The sequence below is a fragment of the Cydia splendana genome, chromosome 11 (assembly GCF_910591565.1).
Source record: "Cydia splendana chromosome 11, ilCydSple1.2, whole genome shotgun sequence".
NCBI lineage: Eukaryota > Metazoa > Arthropoda > Insecta > Lepidoptera > Tortricidae > Cydia > Cydia splendana.
In genome coordinates, this window is record NC_085970.1 from 15,410,944 (window position 1) to 15,429,741 (window position 18,798).

Sequence of the window (18,798 nt, forward strand, 5' to 3'; positions counted from 1 at the left end):
GGTTTTAGGGTTCCGTACCCAAAGGGTAAAACACGGGACCCTATTACTAAGATTCCGCTGTCCGTCCGTCCGTCTGTCACCAGAAGGTCACCAGGCCCCAATTTCACATCGGTGACAGGTGCGACGAATTGTAAAATCACTGTTGCTGACGTCACAGGCATCCATGGGCTACGATTACCACTTACCATCGGGCGGGCCGTACTCCTGTTTGCCACCATCATTGTATTATTTAAAAAAACTTTATTATATCGGATAAAAACAGATATTTCTCTTGCGAGGTTTCTGACAATTGTCAAAGATTTAGAAGAATTGTAGGTAATTCTTGACAGGTAATGAGTTATATGTCGGAATTTCGTGACAATTGTAGTGTTTCTTGTGACAATTGTCAGAAACCTCGCAGGAGAAATATCTGTTTTTATCCGATATAATAAAGTTTTTTTTAATAATACAATGATGGTGGCAAACAGGAATACGGCCCGCCCGATGGTAAGCGGTAACCGTAGCCCATGGATGCCTGTGACGTCAGCAACAGTGATTTTACAATTCGTCGCACCTGTCACGTTGGTGAAACAGGGGCCTGGCTGTATCTCACGAACCGTGATAGCTAGACAGTTGAAATTTTCACAGATGATTTATTTCTGTTGCCGCTATAACAACAAATACTAAAAACAGGATAAAATAAAAATTTTAGTGGGGCCTCCCATACAACAAACGTGATTTTTGACCGAAGTTAAGCAACGTCGGGCGGGGTCAGTACTTGGATGGGTGACCGTTTTTATAAATAATGGTACGGAACCCTTCGTGTGCGAGTCCGACTTGCACTTCGCCGGTTTTTTTTAAATTTGTTTTTATGTTTGTGGTGTAATAAAGAATATTTTAGAGTCAGACCAAGAAAAGTCTACAGCAATTTTGATAGGACACGCAGTGCAAGTGTTATTTATATGTCATAATTTCATAGAAGCGACGTTTGAAATAATACTTGCACTGCGTGTTCTATCAAAATCGCTATAGATTTTTCTTGGCCTAACTCTACTTTAAATTACAAAGTAAGGCCTAAATTATAAAATAAGGCCCATCAATGTTTTTTTTTTTGTGTTTATTAAACTTGATATTTTGTCTATAGTATTAGCGGACATGGCCTCAAAATTTAAACCCGCTTAAGAATCGGGCCTTATTTCGTGCATTATATACAATACTACCCATTTTTGTGTAGTCATTATTTATACTATAGAAGCATTGTTTGAGTAGCCAATTATTTAAACAGTATTTTTTTAAAGGGCAACGGTGGCAATATTTTAAGGTCTGGATAATAAGATACAGATCTTAATAAGGATATCAATGTAAGTGAATGTTACCATGACTACCAAACAAACAAATGTGATAGAATTTGCCAGCTGGCATTGTAACATTCAGACAGTTACCTATGTACCTAATCTGAAATATGAATAAATTAGTAATATTTTAAACAGGAAAGTAAACCGAATTTTGGCCTTTTGCTGGACACAATCACAATAGTAATTTGTTTTACAAGAGGGCAAAGTTTATCGCCACCGGTTGATGCATTTGCAGCACCAATGGTAGAAAATGCAAGCTCATCATCAACTGCATAATCGACGTTTGATATGACTATTGAATCCGAGCTTTTTGATCATGAATCATGATAAAACAAAATTTTAGAAGGTCGCAGAATAGTGGATTTAAAATATTTATTTTCTGTGATCTCAAATATCAGGCACGATCATACAAATTGTACATTTGCTGATCTTGCCTTTGTCATTGAAAGACGTAAGGGTTTACACAGAGAATATATATTTAAGTGTAATATGTGCAAAAAAAAGGAAACGATACACTCTGAAGACCCAAAAAGAAAATGTTAGTAAATACTGCTCCTCCCCATGGTTACTTGGTTCCTTATTCAACCTACCTGAAATTAAACGAGTAGGTTAGTAAATTATATCATTTTACATTATTAAGTTAAATGTTTAGGTATCTCAATCACTTACTCACTGGTGGACATGGACGCAAAATTTTTGCCCATCTACTTATACTATCTTATAAAAAATGAAATTTTGAAAGTTCGCACGCTTAAAGTTCGTTTTTTTTTGCATTAAGGTAACAGATTTTGACATGTCTTATTAAAAATTACCATTGAAAAATAAGTCATAGCAAATATGTTAGAATTATAAATCATATTAATCATATTAATGAGCAAGAGCACCCTAAACCGGCGAGCGTGTATGAGGAATGTTATGAATGTGAAGGAAGCGAAAGTGGTATGTCAGGATGGTAGCAAGTGGAAATCCGTGGTCTCTGCCTACCCCTCCGGGAAATAGGCGTGATTGTATGTATGTATGTATGTATGTATGTATTAATCATATACTTTTTTATATTCTTTTGCTTTCATAAGTAATATAAACTAATTTTTGAAAGCGTTTTTTAATAATTATTAATAAAAAGACACGTCATGATTGTTTACCTTCTTTCTAATGCTAAAAAATAACGAACTATAATAACCGGGCCTTATTTGGTACAGAACCTTGATTTGATAGGTACATCGGATATTCTGGGCCCCTGAGTTTGTTACGTAAAGGACAAAATGGTGACATGTGGTTAGAGCTGATACTGTTAAACTAGTGGTTCTGTGCGCTAAGTATAAAAAATAAGCTTCAGCGAACTCATTAAGCCTAGAAAAAACCCTACACCCTACTGCCACTTAAGTCAGTCTTGAGTCTTTGAATCAATTTCCGTAGTAGTACTACTACTACTAAGGTACTAGGAGGTAATAAGGCCTATAGTAGGTATAATAAGGCCTACCTGAAAAATAATGTACTTCTTATGAATTACACTCTTATAAAGGTTTCGGCTAATTACGCTTAATTACTTGAATAAAGGTAGATGAATTGCGTGCGGTCCAATAGGTAACCACAACTCACGGAGTCCAAAACAATAAGCTGATCAGCAAAGTCAAGTAAACAAAGCCAAGTCACAGTAGTAGAAAGATTATCGAGTTCCGTAAACGTAAGCCGGGTCAAAAAATTCAATCGCAACACAGTAAGTAATAAGTGAACGCCTCGTGGCAGTAACGCACGAAAAATAACATTGCAAATTGTCGGCAATGAGGCGCGCGCGGGTGCAAGCGTACGCATCTGTGTGCGTGCATTACACACACAAATACAGTCTCTCACGCCCCGTCAGAGCGACGGGTATATTCAGCTTGAAATCTCAAAATTGACTTTTAGCTCGGCTCCCGTTTCGTCTTAAGCTAGGTATGCTTGTGACACTATTTATCTTAATAAGCAATATTATAGGTAGGACAATCTCACAAAAATTGGCCTAGTCCCACAGTAAGCTCAATAAGGCTTGTGTTACTTAGGCAACGATATAGGTACCTATAAAATGTATAAGGTTTACTCGGGTAATTCCGAAATTCGGAATATTCCGAAAATTCCTAATATCTACTAAACGCGGCTACATTATTTGCTCTGGCAACACTCCCTATGACGTTCAAGTATCTCCCTCCCCGCGTCAGTTGGCTCGGGACGCTATTAATGTAGCCGCGTTTGGTAGGTATTAGTAATTTTCGGAATATTCCGAAATTCGGAATTACCCGAGTAAACCTTAATTATTTATAAAATGTTATAAATATTAAAATAGTATATAAAACACCCAGACTCAGGAACAAATATCCGTGCTCGTTACAAAAATAAATGTCCTTACCAGGATTTGAACCCGGGAACCCAGGCTTCATATGCAGGGTCACTGCCGACTAGGCCACGACGTCAAAATATGGCTGTATATATCACAAAATTAGCCTTATGTACACTTAAACTAATTTGGCTACAATTTTAATAACTTTAACCTTCACTCTGAGATATCTGGCCCCAATTTTGATACATTTTTAATACGTACTTTAATTGGTTGAAAATTTATGCGAACATAATAAAGATACGCTGTCGCAACACTTTTTATTGTTAATCAATATAAATTGGCAATAAATGCAAACAAGAATATTGCATCCGTAAAGATTTAGGGCTCCCTTAAATTTCGTGTTAAATTTTGATGCGATTATATTATTGCAATGTGGGGTGCAACAGAATCATATAAATATTTATTGCGAAGTTATATCCAATCTTAGAGTATCTCCTCACGCATTGAAAAATACATGAATTTAATCAATAACCTAATGTTCAAGTAAACAATCAAAACATATTTTTCAAACAGGGTAAATAAATGATAATAATGTTCAAGTATCTAAGACATCGGTTACACGCTAATTCTGGCGTCAGTTCAGTCCATCAGTCCATTCGAGTTTTGACTGATGCCAGAATGATGGAAAATGGACACGGTTAGACGATCAGTCCAGACTGACAACAGACTGATAAAATTACGACACAGTCTCCATTTGGACACAGAACGCAACACAGTCATTTATTAGTTGTGTCTAATATGGTGACTGACGCGAGAATGACACAAACAGGTTACACGATCAGTCTCCTATCAGTTTTCTGTCATTCAAAACGGACTGACGAATATTATCAAAAAATTTAAATTTTCATCAGTCCTGACCATCAGTCTATCAGTCCGCGTGTTACACGATAATTCTCCCGTCAGCCTGACCAGACTGATGGACTGAACTGACACCAGAATTAGCGTGTAACCGATGTCTAAGTATAACGCATACGCACTTCCTGTTTTAGCAACAGTACATAAGCAAGATACCATGACAAGTGTTGCAGTAGCGTAGATGTAAGTGATTTAAAAAATTACCCCGTTTTCTAAGTTACCACAATGCACATTATAAAATCTAGGCTAGCCATATTGAAGTATAATCACCCGCAATATTACCTCCACAACGAGCCTGCAAAAATATCCGGCACAATCTTAGGTATTTGCAGATCCATAGGAGCTTGCCATATTGTTTTTCTTTTTGTAATAATATTCATAGAAGGTAAGGTACAGCTCTTCCAATCCTATATTCATGGATCCCACAAAAAACTAACATTAGTATAGGATATTTAGTCAGTCTTTATACCACACAGAAACTTAGGACTCACTATGTAATTAGGTAGGTCTGTACGCACAAAATGTTTAAAACGTTAAGTTAAAAATAGAATTATACTTGAGAATAACATCTAAAAGACGCATAACTTTAAATTCATAGTACGTTAACGAGTGGATACATTTTCACACGTCCATTTGGTACGACTAATAATAAAATGTTAACACGTACACACTCAAGGCTTCGCGGGTACCAATAGATGTTGTTAAGTGGCAATATTGTTGCAAAACTTTAACAAAACTTTATACTGTTAGGTACTTAACTACTTAGCGTCAAAACTAGCGGATCAAATTATCTACCATTATCTAACAGATTAGCAAAAAGATATGTCCCTACATACTCGTATAGAACTATTAGTATGTAACAGATTTTTTAAAATATTCCCGGGTGGCAAATTATTTTGGTGCGTTGTTTCCTGATTGGGTTTTGGTTGATTTTGACTGACTGTACAATTCAGACTCAACGTGAACATCTTTATAAACAAAAAGCTTTACGATTAAAATAGATGATGCTAATATTGTGTATCTAAGCTTGTAGACCCAATTTACTATGTTATTAGCGCGGTTATAACGTTCCGCGGGTAAAGGATCACGCTAGACCGGGCCGGGGCCGGGCCGGAGCTTCCGGCGCTTCGTTTTCTAGGGAAAGCAACACGTGATCACCGATCAGCCATCATAGAACATTACATGTCGGACGTCTCGGCCCAGGTACCGCCCGGGCTAGCGTGAGTCATCCATAAAGGCACCTTTTAGTGGTTGGCAGTCGCTTAGACGACATTAGTATTCGAGCGTCGTTATTAATATTTTCTGTGTTAATAACAGGTCATTAGATCATTACCGTACCTTTACCAGTGGAAACATTACTTTTGGCTTTGAATCAAAATAGGAAAATAAAGTAATAGACCTACTCTTCAAAACTGTTCTAAGGACGTAAAAGAATAGAGAGCATAACATTTTTGATAGCTACTTATATGATTCGTAACAACAGTCCTGCAACAAAATAGGTACTCTATGAACGAATATGGCTGTGTGAGTCACAGGTCAACGGTATCGTGGCACAATAAACAGTGTGTTAAACAGTATACTCACACCTTATATGCCTGAAGGTCCTGCGACGCAAGTCGTTAGATTTGCAACACGAGTTTACCTGTTTTCATTTCTTTATTACACTTTACACAGATGTAGAGACACTTCTTCTTCTTTCTTCTTCTATCGTAATAATACGTCAAGTTGCCTTATATTAGAGTATCTACTACCTATGTAACGTGGGTACATGACGAGTACAAAAATACATACTTACTATCCATTTAAACCATTTATATTTTATAATACTTATTATACAATAAATGAGTTCCTTTCATCCTTAATTATAAAATATTTCTGAGTTCGAAAACTTCGAAATAAGTAAATAAGTATAGTTCAAATAAATGGGAAGGGATTAGAATTAAAAACAATTTGAAGTACCTACATATTTGAAACAAGCATTTGTCTTAAAGTTTTTATAGTCAATGCTTTCGTACTGTTTTGAGACGAACACTATGGCGGCGCACGCGCAACTCGCTTGGTTACGGGGCGCAGCCAATTAGAGATGAGCATGAATTCGACTAATCAACGGGCCCATTTTCAAATTTCGAATGGTCAAAACATTTAACAGAGATTACAGATGATGGGTACATATGGCGGGTGACAGAAGCCTATGGAAGAGACTGGTCAGCAACATTAGGACATGATGTCACGATCCTCAGCATTGAGGGAACGACTGATGATGATGATGATGACAGATGATGGGTGTTAGTTGGAATAATACAGCAAACGTTAACTTTGGTAGAGAAAAAATAACAGTTTTTTCTGCAGCTGACAGTACCTACTGGTTTCCAATGGTTCCATTTTGGTTAAAACTTATAATTTTAACTTTAAGCGATATTAATTTTAACTCAGAATCAATAAAAAGCATAAAATACATCGGCATACTTATTAAGATTAAAAAGTTCCAATTTCTCTCAAATTGGTCCTAATCGAAAGTCGCAACGTTTTTGGCCTCCATCCGTTGTTTTTATATGCAAGTGCGATTTTTTGAGGTTTCTCGGTGCTCTTCAATAACAGCTGTTGTTTCCGTTACACTGCGATATTCGATTTCAACAAAAACATATGCTTTTACATGTTATCCGTTTACCGAAGTGGCTTATTTAGTTTGTAGTTCATGGAAATAAATATAAACCACAAGTTTGTTATTAAAATTAACACATTTGGTCAAAATGAAAAATAATGTCAATTACAAATTCTCGTGTAGCAACACTTAACTGTTATAGGGTATTATACTGTATTTAAAATAAATTATTTTACACCATGCACGAAATAAAGCACCAGATTATTAGAAAAACACAGATAGGAGTTATTTTTAAACACAAGTTCTATTTAATAAATCGGATAGAAATATAAAAAGTAGGTGGGTTAACCGTGACGTCACGATGTAATGTTTCATAGAAATTCAATATTAGCAAATCGTTTTGACAGTTCTAAAAAAGTAACTGATTTAACTAGATAGGACCCTATTGCAATAAGGGTTGAATTGTTGTCCTTAAAATACCACATTAATAAAAATCACTATCAGAAACAAGCCATTTATTAGTATTTAGGACTTAAAACCTTTCTAAAAGGTCACCGTACCTACAGTTTTGTCACTAGGTATGTTACAAGTTAAATAAATTAAAACACACTATTAAAAGCACGCGTATAAATTTTCCTCTCCACAAAACCTACTTAAAAACAACGCTTTCGTGGTACCTACTCCACACATATACCCGTATATGCTACACAATTTCAATCATCTCACTTCAAAAACGCACTAAACGCCAATACGTTCCATACACAGTTATCACCTTGTTTTTTAAAGGGTTCTACTCGTCCATTTTAGGGTTGCACTGGCAAAGCAATCGAGATCTGTGGCCGATAAGGCGCACGAACGGAACCGCCCAGCTGACCCCGCGCCCCACGCAACGCAAGGGTTCCTCATTATAATAATAATAAAACCTTCTTGGACATTAGTAGAGTAGATTAATATAGAGTAGTCCATCTGTGAAACAGGCTACAGATGTGGTACATAATTCTTTTCCATCGTATTTTCACGGAAACGTACGAACGTGTCTTGCTATTTCAGTCAGTCTCGGTACAAAAAGTACTGAGGTTGACTGAAGTAGCATGACAAATACGAACGTTTCCGAGAAAATACGATGGAAAACAATTATGCACTACATCTGTAGGAGTCCCATGAAGTCACAATTAGACATGGACTTCATTTCACGAGAAGTACTAAATATGAGACTGTTTCTTCTGCCATTTGAAGATCTATGGGACCCTACCGGACGGCACCGACCTGGGGCCAATTTTCTATTTGTAGGTTTTTACGTTTTAGGTAGTTTTAGTTTAGTCTGTTTAATTCTCAGTTTATTTTTTTTTGTCATAATTTGTTTTATGTGTAATTTTATGATAATAAATAAACTTCTATGGGACTAAAAAATACTTGAATAGTTTGTTTCGGTAAAAAAAGCTCTGATTTTACATTTTGTTAACTTAAATTTTAGTAGGAATGTTTATTCCCATTTCACGCACAAAAGGCTGAACAGGTTTCGTTTAAATTTGGCTCACACTCACAGTATAGTTTATAACCTAGTTTATAAAAGGAGGATCTGAATATCTGAGTGATGCTCTTGCACTAAAATACGAGAGTAAGTATTAGGTATTGAGAGGGTTAATTCATAATATTTGAAGATAACTTACTGTGAGTGTCGCTATACATTGCCTCAAAAATACGCGCAAAGGGTTCCCTGCTCATTATACTAATAATAAAATCTTGGACATTACCTTTTGAACGCTTTCCGTATTGCATGCAACGAATAATTAAAATTATAAATGACGTCGAAACTACAATTATATAAGTCGTTACATCTATAAAAGGGGGCCTAGCCAAGTGAAAATCTTATAAATCACCGTTTTAACCTCGTAAGGCCCATGGTCCTAAAGTAAGGACGCTAAGCATGAATAATTTCGTACATTTACCCGCCATTTCCTATCTCTATCGCACGCGCGTCCCGATGATGATGATGATAATGATGTGCGGTCAATATGCCATTGTGCTTAGCGTCCTTACTATAGTGTAAATAACATTATTTGCGGTATTTGACGTCTGTCACTCACAACAGCAATACTACGTAAAATGTTTTGCACATCGAAATCACAAAGGAAAACAACTGCACTGCGAACGTTTACGTTCTACGTCTTTTTTTTTTAATTTTAGGGCTGGCCGGACACCACCGTTATGAATCGGTAGTCGTCTAAGTAAATCGATATGAATTTTTCATTTTTCTTTTAATAAAAATAAGGAAAAGGTGGATAATTAACTGTAAATATGGATATATTTATCGTCACTTAACAGACAACAAATTTGACACAGAAATAACATAAATAAACTTTAAAATAGATCCCCAGTTAGTTTCAATTTTGACAATGGGTGCGACCTACTCGGTCGGTGTATTAAATAGACCGGTAGCTTGCGGGAAAACCATATAATTCTAGCTTTATTTAAATCTCAAATAAAAAATCATTATACGTCACAATTCGATACCTCAGTCTACGTGGCCATCCAATCGTAATCGCTTGCTGTGACAATCGATTTGCGTTAGTTACATCTCTATATACGTCAGTCATAATGTGTCAAATACCGCAAATAATGTTATTTACACTATATACCCGTAGTACAGTCGCCATCAGATATATCTAAACGACCGTAGTGCTCAAAAACATCTGAACAGGCACTCTAACACCTTGAAATACATAGAGGCGTGTTTAGATATTTGTGCAGCACCTTGGCCGCTCCGATATATTTGCTGGCGACTGTTCTAATTAGGCTTCAGTGTAATTTATACATTTTCAATTGGAACAGAGTAGCATTTCTACCGAGTCGTTCGATTTTAAAACAAAAGAAATTCAACCATACATTCCTTCACTATTGATTTCAAGTTCAAATGGCATTTTTTTATAGTAAGCCTTAGTAGGTTAAACCTGGTTAAACTAACTGCACTAAATTGTCGTTTAATATGGCCGCACTCTCTGGGACCCGGAAAGAGTGATACTCATGAGACTTTTGTTCAGGGAATTGAAATCTATAACGTATCAAAATTCTAGGACATTTAACTGAAACCACATTTTCCATACTTTAGACCCGGGGTCCTTTAGACCTGTGCTCTCTTTCAATTCAATTCTAGTAATAGTTACACTTGATCATCTTTCTTCACCATTTTAGAAAACGGCGATGACTTACTCGTATTGCAAAAGCGGTGAAAACGCTTTGATATCCCACACTTAAGAAATGTCCCTTTTGACTCTGTCGGCCCCGAAAGACACTCCTCAAACCGTCTTGTGCCCTCAGGCCCACATCACCGTATATTTAACCCGCGCACGTCGTGACGTGTTTAGTGGCCCGACGCCATAATTTGAGGCCACGTAATAAATAATTTGGGGAAACGGGCACCGAGTTCCTGGAACCCTGGGGCTGTCGTGAGCCAGTTTTACAAAAGTTGAGGTAATAGCCGTTCTGATGGTATTTTTATCCCCTGAAGGTGTTGTGTGTTTAAGCGTTTGTTTGTATGGGGCCTAATTCAGACAATTTATTTTGAGTAAAGACTTCGAGACGGACCACGCTAACTCTGCATGGCATTTGTAATGACAAATTGTGGCAATGTAATCATTTTTTTTATGAAAATGTGACGTTTATGATGACACTCCTCACTTCTGTTCAATTCACAAGTTACCGAGTCACAACGGACTGTATACTCTGAATCTTTAATATTTAAATAAAAGAAAACAACCCTCAAACGGCTCCTTAAGCCAGTTGAGGGTAGATGAAAACATTAAGTACCTACATGATCAAATAATGTTGGAAAAATAAATTAATTAAAAATTAAAAAACACGACTGCGAAAAAGCGAACTGAAAAGACAAAAATAATTTTTAGTTGTGTTAGTTACTCAACTTAATGAATGTAAAAAATTATTAGAATATGAGTGTTTAGTGAAGGTTATAAACAACAAACGCAAAAGTTTTATGCTCATTTAGAATCGTGACTGTACCTGTGTATTTTATTTCAATTGCAGTCGGGGACCTTGATGTATTGACATTTTCCCATTTAAAAGGTGGGGACTGCAATTGAAATAAAATACACAGGTACAGTCACGATCCTAAATGAGCATAAAACTTTTGCGTTTGTTGTTTATAACCTTCACTAAACACTCATATTCTAATAATTTTTTACATTCATTAAGTTGAGTAACTAACACAACTAAAAATTATTTTTGTCTTTTCAGTTCGCTTTTTCGCAGTCGTGTTTTTTAATTTTTAATTAATTTATTTTATTTTATACTTTTTAGAATTTTTACATTCATTAAGTTGAGTAACTAACACAACTAAAAAATATTTTTATCTTTTCAGTTCGCTTTTTCGCAGTCGTGTTTTTTAATTTTTTATTTATTTAATTAATTTTGGGGTCATGATTTCGTTAATAATCATTTGAAGTCACTTTATATTACTTTTGCGAGGGCGTCCTCAGTACAGAAAGGCACGCAGAGCGCCGCATATATCGGGCTACGCCCGACTACTTTGGAACGCGTACAGCGCGCCACGTACGTCGGGCTACGCCCGACGCTTTGAGTATGAGGCCGGCTTTGGTAATCATACAGCGTGTCACGCTACACCCAATACTTTTAATATGAGAGATTTGAAGGTGCCTGGCTTTGGACTGCGTGCAGCGCGCCACGTACATCAGGCTACGCCAAAACCTTTAAGTGTGAGGGCGCCGGCTTTGGTATGCGTACAGCGTGTCACGTACGTCGGACTACGCCCGACACTTTTAGTATGAGAAAGTAGAAGTCGCCTGGCCTTGGACCGCGCGCAGTGCGCCACGTATGTACGTCGGGCTACGCCCGACTCTTTTAGTATGAGGGCGCCGAAGGCGCCCGGCTTTGGAACGCGTACAACGCGCCACGTATGTCGGGCTACGGCCGATGCTTTGAGTATGAGGGCGCCAAAGGCGCCCGGCTTTGGTAAGCGTATAGCGTGTCACGTACGTCGGGCTACGCCTGACCCTTTTAGTGTGGGGGCGTCTTTGGCGCCTGGCTTTGGACCGAGTGCATATACTTGGACAAGTTGCAGGAAGCGCACATCTTTCTTACGCTCTGAGCCGTAGGCCCTACGTGGAGCTCACCCTTCGGCCTTAAAAAAAATGTCATCATCATCATAAATGTTAAAATTAAATCAAACCTACGGTTATAATGATACTTTCACGATTTGTTCTGCCAAAGTCGGTGCAGAGTTAGCTTAGACGGACTCTGTATCGTATCGATTAATAAATAGAAGTTATATTTTAAACTTTTCGATTCCATAAGCGCAATTACGAACATGTTTTAAAAACTATGAGTAGTATGTACCTACCTAATATAATATAATTATATTTTTTTATGATCAGCGGTCAAACCCTTTCCTTTTATTTTAATAAGTATCCCATTCAATAATAATATTTGGTTTTATGAGATTAGCTTCTCTTAACATATTTTGTCAATTCTTACTTTCTCAAAATGAAACTTAAACCCACATGTTGCATATATATTATCAATCGGCTTTCACAGCCCTTCATTTTGATACCCTACTCGATAGGTTTGCACGATATTTTTTTCTAAAGGTTGCGTAATATGGCGTATTAAGTCCGCCATATTGTTTTTATAATGACGTCACGTAGCCTATGTTACCCGGGATGACGTAAGGATTCTAATGATGTATCATACGTCTAAATCGGTTAAGGCATTCAGAAGTTAAGGTGGAATAAAGAAACTCACATACATACAAACATGAACGCTGAAAACAATACACTCTTTTTGTTTGGGCAGTCGTGTAAAAAGTCAGGTCGTTCAGTGACAAATCCAGGCTGTTTTGTATTTGGTAGGTTAGCCAATAAATGTGAGATCTACCCGAAAATGTACAAATTGTTTGTTTAATTTTATTTAAATACCTAAACATACAGACATAAGACATAAGACGTTGAAAGACGAGGTAGGGCGTACCATAGAAGTGAATAAATTAAATTCCCATACCGTCCTACATATCGTACCTACACTACCGCAAAATCACACAACAACTACTTATAGTCTTAAAGTTAAGTAGATTCCAAGTACCATAGCTGTAGTACTTGACTAAATACTAGAGGTATTTGGGTAGTTTTGCTACCGCAACTTGCGCTACCGCGTTGATAGAGTTAGACCAAGAAAAGTCTCAACGATTTTGATAGCAACGCAGTGCAAGTGTTATTTATACGTCATACTTTCATAGAAGTTTGACGTTTAAAAAAACAATTGCACTGCGTGTGCTATCAAAATCGTTGCAGACTTTTCTTGGTCTAACTCTAAGCAATATTCTGGAGAATACTCTATTGTAGCTTGATGCTGATTGTCATCCAACAACGGTGTATTTTATGAAATGGATTCCTGTTAGCAGTATCCTCTGCCCCAGGCAACGTGGAGATTGTCGTGATATGTACGAGATGATTGTGTGGACGTGAGTTTTTCGGCTTAAAAATGCCTGCCGAGATCGAGAAAGATCGGTGCGGTAAGCTGGCATTACTGTTGTGGCGTGTGGGTTTGTTGCCGCCTCTATATCTGTAAATTTCCTTAATAAAATGAGTGACTTCATCTATATAGCGACGATGGCACTCGCATCCAATGTGAAGATCGGCTAAGGGCCGGTTGTGCTAACCCATCCGTAATGGCAAAAGCGTTTACTAATACTGTCTGCGTCTGTCAAGTTTCAGAGTTCTCGGCTGAGTAAAGGCTACCACACAGGTGTAATTGCAACCGGATCTAAAACTAGCCCAAGATCGGGACTTTGGCGCATTTTCGTGCCGAAGGCTAAAGTCCGCTTTGGCTCGCTGAGCCATTGTTAGTTAGTTATTATTGTATTGTCAACCAACAATCCTAGCCTAGCTAGCTTTTACTTTTCCTACTTTTAGGGCCCATAGGTAATCGCTCTACTGAAACCTTATTCGACATGCTATCGCGTCACATAAAATCACGTGATGTGTTTCTTTCATGTGTTGATTCTATCATGTTGCTATCATGTATGGATTCTTAATGTCAAATTACGCTTTTTACTTACTAAAGACACCGTGGTCAAGAAGAACCTCCTTACCTTTTCACGCTTAAACCGCTGGACCAATTTAGATGAAATTTGTTACAGAGAAATTTAGATCATCATAAATAGTAGTAGTAAATAATTATAAGAATGATGTAAGTAAAGAACTTTGACCAAGCACGCAACGTGTCAAATGATCGTGTATTTTTCCTATAATTATTACCCATTGATAGTCTTTTAAGAGTCCTATAAAAGAATGCAAACGATCTATTGTCTTTTTTTAAAGCTTTAACTATCATTTACAATCAATTTCACCCAACACATCTATTAGGTACCGTAACCCAGAACTTAAAACAATGCCCAATTTGCAAATATCAATTTGTACTATTAACCTTATTAATAGAACAAAAGCCGTTGATAGTTTGAAAAACGAAAGTCAAAAACTATACTTACTTAAAGCCTCATCTTCTCGTGGGTCTCATTGGAATTTAAACCTTGTCCCAACAACGAAAGGCGTCGTTTGGAAAAGCTCAGTTTGGTAAGGTAATAGTGTGCGTAAGTTATTACGTTTGATTGCGACTTTCTCCTATTGCTCCTACGCCGGTTGTGTAAGCCATAGATAATTTGAAAGGGCTTTTGTGATGGCGGTCATTATAGCGACCTGATCATGGCTATGATTGAAGGATATGGATTCAATATGCGATAAATTAGGTAAGAATTGGGTAAGAATTGTTTTGGATAAGTCTTTTATAAAATCGAAGATCATTTTCCACTTTGATCACATCTACCATGTAATAAACACAGAAATAAATGCCCTTACCAGGATTTAAACGAGGGACCTCCTCCTTCGTAGGCACACGGTCACTACCGACTAGGCTAGGACGCCATTAATAATAATTTAAGACAACTTTTAATTATAATTTGAGTAGAACCATTCAGTTTAATGTCGGTGCGAATCAGATTTGGTTAATTTTTTTTTAAGTTCAATATTTTTGTTTTACCGTTGGCTATCGACCTGATTCTAACTTTAAGATACGTCAAAAATTTGCTAAAGATACAAAAGTAGGTACTTACCTAATCACTTTTAACATTGACATATTGGATCCATGTCATATTTTTAGCAAATTTTTGACGTATCTTAAAGTTCGAATTAGACCGTATGTCAACGTAATAAAATGTAAGGTTCCTTTTCACACAGAAAGCCAATTTAATTATGTAAACTTATCTTAAATGCAAATAAGTGGAGATCATAAATAAGTATCAATTTGAACTCGTGCAAACCAATAACAAATTAATTTAATACCCCGTTATATTTACGAGCGTATAAAGAAAGTATCACGAAATAGATCAAACAACTGGTAACATTAATATTTTAATTGCATTTGCTTATGGCCTCTCCAAAGGTCACCGATAATCTTAAGCAGTTTACAATTCATTGCGGCATTTGATCGATCGATCGAATTCGTTGCTCCTGCTTATCCGGCAATCGTAAAATCGCATGCCATTTGTTGCACCGTCTGTAGTCTCGCCACCGCCCTTTTGTTTAACTAATTTCCAGCTGGTATATACATAAATTACCCTGATTTTACGATCCTACGTTAATTAGTTGGTTCCTTGTTACAACATTAATGGGAAAATATTCACAGGAATAGAAGCTGTCAGTAAACAAATTAGCATTACGGTAAACAAAGTCTAGACTCCTATTTAACTTGAGAAAGTGATAGGTAAAGAACGCGAATACATACCATATATCAACTTTTGTTGTCGCTACGTGGGATGGTCGAATATTGAAGTTGATCTACAGGCGACGAGACGATTTGTAACAAGTCTCAAACAACCCCATATTTTGGGCGTTTGCGGTATATTATCCTTGGCCCGTGAATTCACAACGCTCGTAACTTCAAGGGCCTAAAAAAAGATTCCTCGAGACGAGTGACCCAAGAGCTGACTCATTCCTGGGCCAAAGAATTGGCGTCGCCATTCAGTGTGGAAATGTAACCAGCCATATGGGCACTCTTCCGCAGGGTGACTTAACAGTCTTAACATTAACACACCTCTAGATTGGTATAAGTATTATTTTATTTAGTTTATAGCTAGTTTGAATGTATTTTGAATTATTTAGAGACTTATTTTAAATGTGGACATTTTTATAATATCCCGAAAGTAGACCAGAAATTAATATTGAGAATACTTGATATCCATAAACGGTCTCATAAGCGAAAAAGTACAGATCAATTCAAGTCAGTAATAAAATTCACATATTATCAGTTATAGTTTAAGAACTAATTAAAAATAAAAAGCGAAGAAGATGCAATTAAGTAGGGCCTAAAGTCATTTTTAATTATATCTAGACTTACTCATATATCTACAACGAACAAGCAATTTAAATTTGTAGACTTCTCAGTCAAAACAATCATTTTTTGTTTCGCACAAATCCTGAAAAACGAGCTCAGAACTAGCTTTTAATGGGTCCTGTTCTAGACAAACAGCTTACATTGTGTCCCGATATATCCAGAACTGGTTAATATACTACGGCTATTTAAATAATCCGTTTTTAGAACTGTAATAGTAACTTTTTATAATTCTGGTTTGATGCACAACTCCTTAAACTACACTCGGAGTAAATAAAGTAACTAAATTTTCAACAGTAAGTTAATAAATTATAACAAAGTCAAAATTATTTAAAAAAAAACTCAATGACATTGTAACAGTTTTTCGATCAGGTCACGTGTCCGTCCTACGTCTTACGGTCACATGACCTGTCGCGAGTTTAACATTTTTTCCCCATCACAAAAAGTGCACAGGGCCGCTAAAGAAGTTTTCACTTCAAAAATAGAAAGTAATCTCACTAATTGTAGTTACTTCAGTGTTGAGGGCGATAATACCGATAATACTTGCCAGCCGCCGACAGGAAGTTTATATCCGAAAGTTATGCTTTAGATTTAAATTTTCAATATTGGCTTCTAAGGCCCACTTGCACCATTCCACTAAGCCGGGGTTAACCGGTTAAACCTGGAGTTACCATGGTTACCAGTGCAATTTGACACTGGGTTGACGGTTAAACCGCATAACCCCGGGTTAGTGGAATGGTGCAAGTGGGCCTAAGCGACATAACCGCATGATAACCGTAAGTACGTACTTATGTGCCGTCGGAAAGTTACCAAAATTGCGAAATTTCCACATTGTAAAATTTCCGAAACTTCACATATTTTTGTATGGGGGATCCAAAATGAAAGTTTCCTTAAATGCTATGAAATTTTCCTGAACTTTTTTGACACTTTCCGCAACTTGCACATCTGTAGGTACCCGTGACAGTAGCCCTACCATGACTTAACATTTGACCTTTAGTCTAGCGACGTGAATTCGAGCACACAAATACGTCAGTGCGAGCGAGATGGACTGCGGTCGAGTTCACGCAATCCTTAACATAAACATCAAGTTTAGTGTCAACTCGTGGTAACTATAGGACTCATCAGTTTAATTATCAACCGCTGTAAGGCCACACAACGTGGTACTATAAATAAATGTATACAAAAACAATACTTAATTCCTGTCAGGTTACTATCCTTAAGGGCTCAGTAGACGATGCGAGAACTCGCATACGAGTTTCATTACATTGCGGGTTTTGATCGGTCGGTTGAATTGGACGTAACCAACAGTCCGCAATGTAACTAAAATCGCATGCGAGTTCGCGCCGTCTAAATCAGCCATACTATATCGTTTATAAAAAGGGCCAAGTGCGAAAACAAATATTCAAGGGTTCTTTGACGCACAGTTTTTGAAATATGTTATAAATATATACAGCTTATATTATTAGATTTAATTTAGTTAGTTTATACATATTTAGTCATAGTATATTTTAGCTTATATGTAATAACAAACATAAATATTATAGTTTCAAGTAGGTATACAGCAAAATTATAATTAGTTACACTTAATTAAAAACCGTATTAAATACTGGTTTTCGTAAAGGACAATTCCGATGTCTGTCAGTCTAATTTTTTTATTTGAAGATATTAAAGGTGTATAAAATAAACTGGGAGTCTGAAAATGAATGAGTCGAGATACTTTACCTACTAATGTGCCGTCGGAGACTTTCCAAAATTGCGAAATTTCCACATGATAAAATTTCGGAAACTTCTCATATTTTGTATGGCAATCGAAATTTTCGCAAGTTTTCTTTGTTTCCTGTGTTTTTTTTTTATTTCCGAATACTTTCCGAACTGGGTACTTTCCGGCCTTTCCGCAACCTGCACATCTATACTGGAAGTAAGTACGTTTCAGTGTTTTATGGGCAAATGCCTGCGGATCCCTAAGCCGGCTAGACAGACGACATTCATATTTAATTTAAAGAGCACTAATTAAACTGAGCTTAAAACACAAGTAAATTACGAGTCAGATGCACTTAAACGCAATCATATTTAATTATTCTTGTTTCGGAATGATAACGTTGTTCGTATGTATATTAGAAATAGCGTGATGTTATGGCACGCTATGCAATAACGTCTTAAATTACGTTGTTCTAACACACGGCTTATATAACCAATGGAGACATTAAATTAATAAATAA

General features: G+C 36.8%; 1 protein-coding gene across 1 annotated transcript in view; it reads left to right on the top strand.

Moving 5' to 3' along the window:
* LOC134795220 (transient-receptor-potential-like protein) overlaps positions 1–18,517 on the top strand; it is a 395,634-nt gene extending 377,117 nt beyond the window's left edge. The window contains exon 28 of the mRNA XM_063767051.1: positions 18,503–18,517. The gene's annotated coding sequence lies outside the window, so the exon portion shown is untranslated. The remainder of the gene's footprint in view (positions 1–18,502) is intronic.
* Positions 18,518–18,798: the final 281 nt, after the last annotated feature.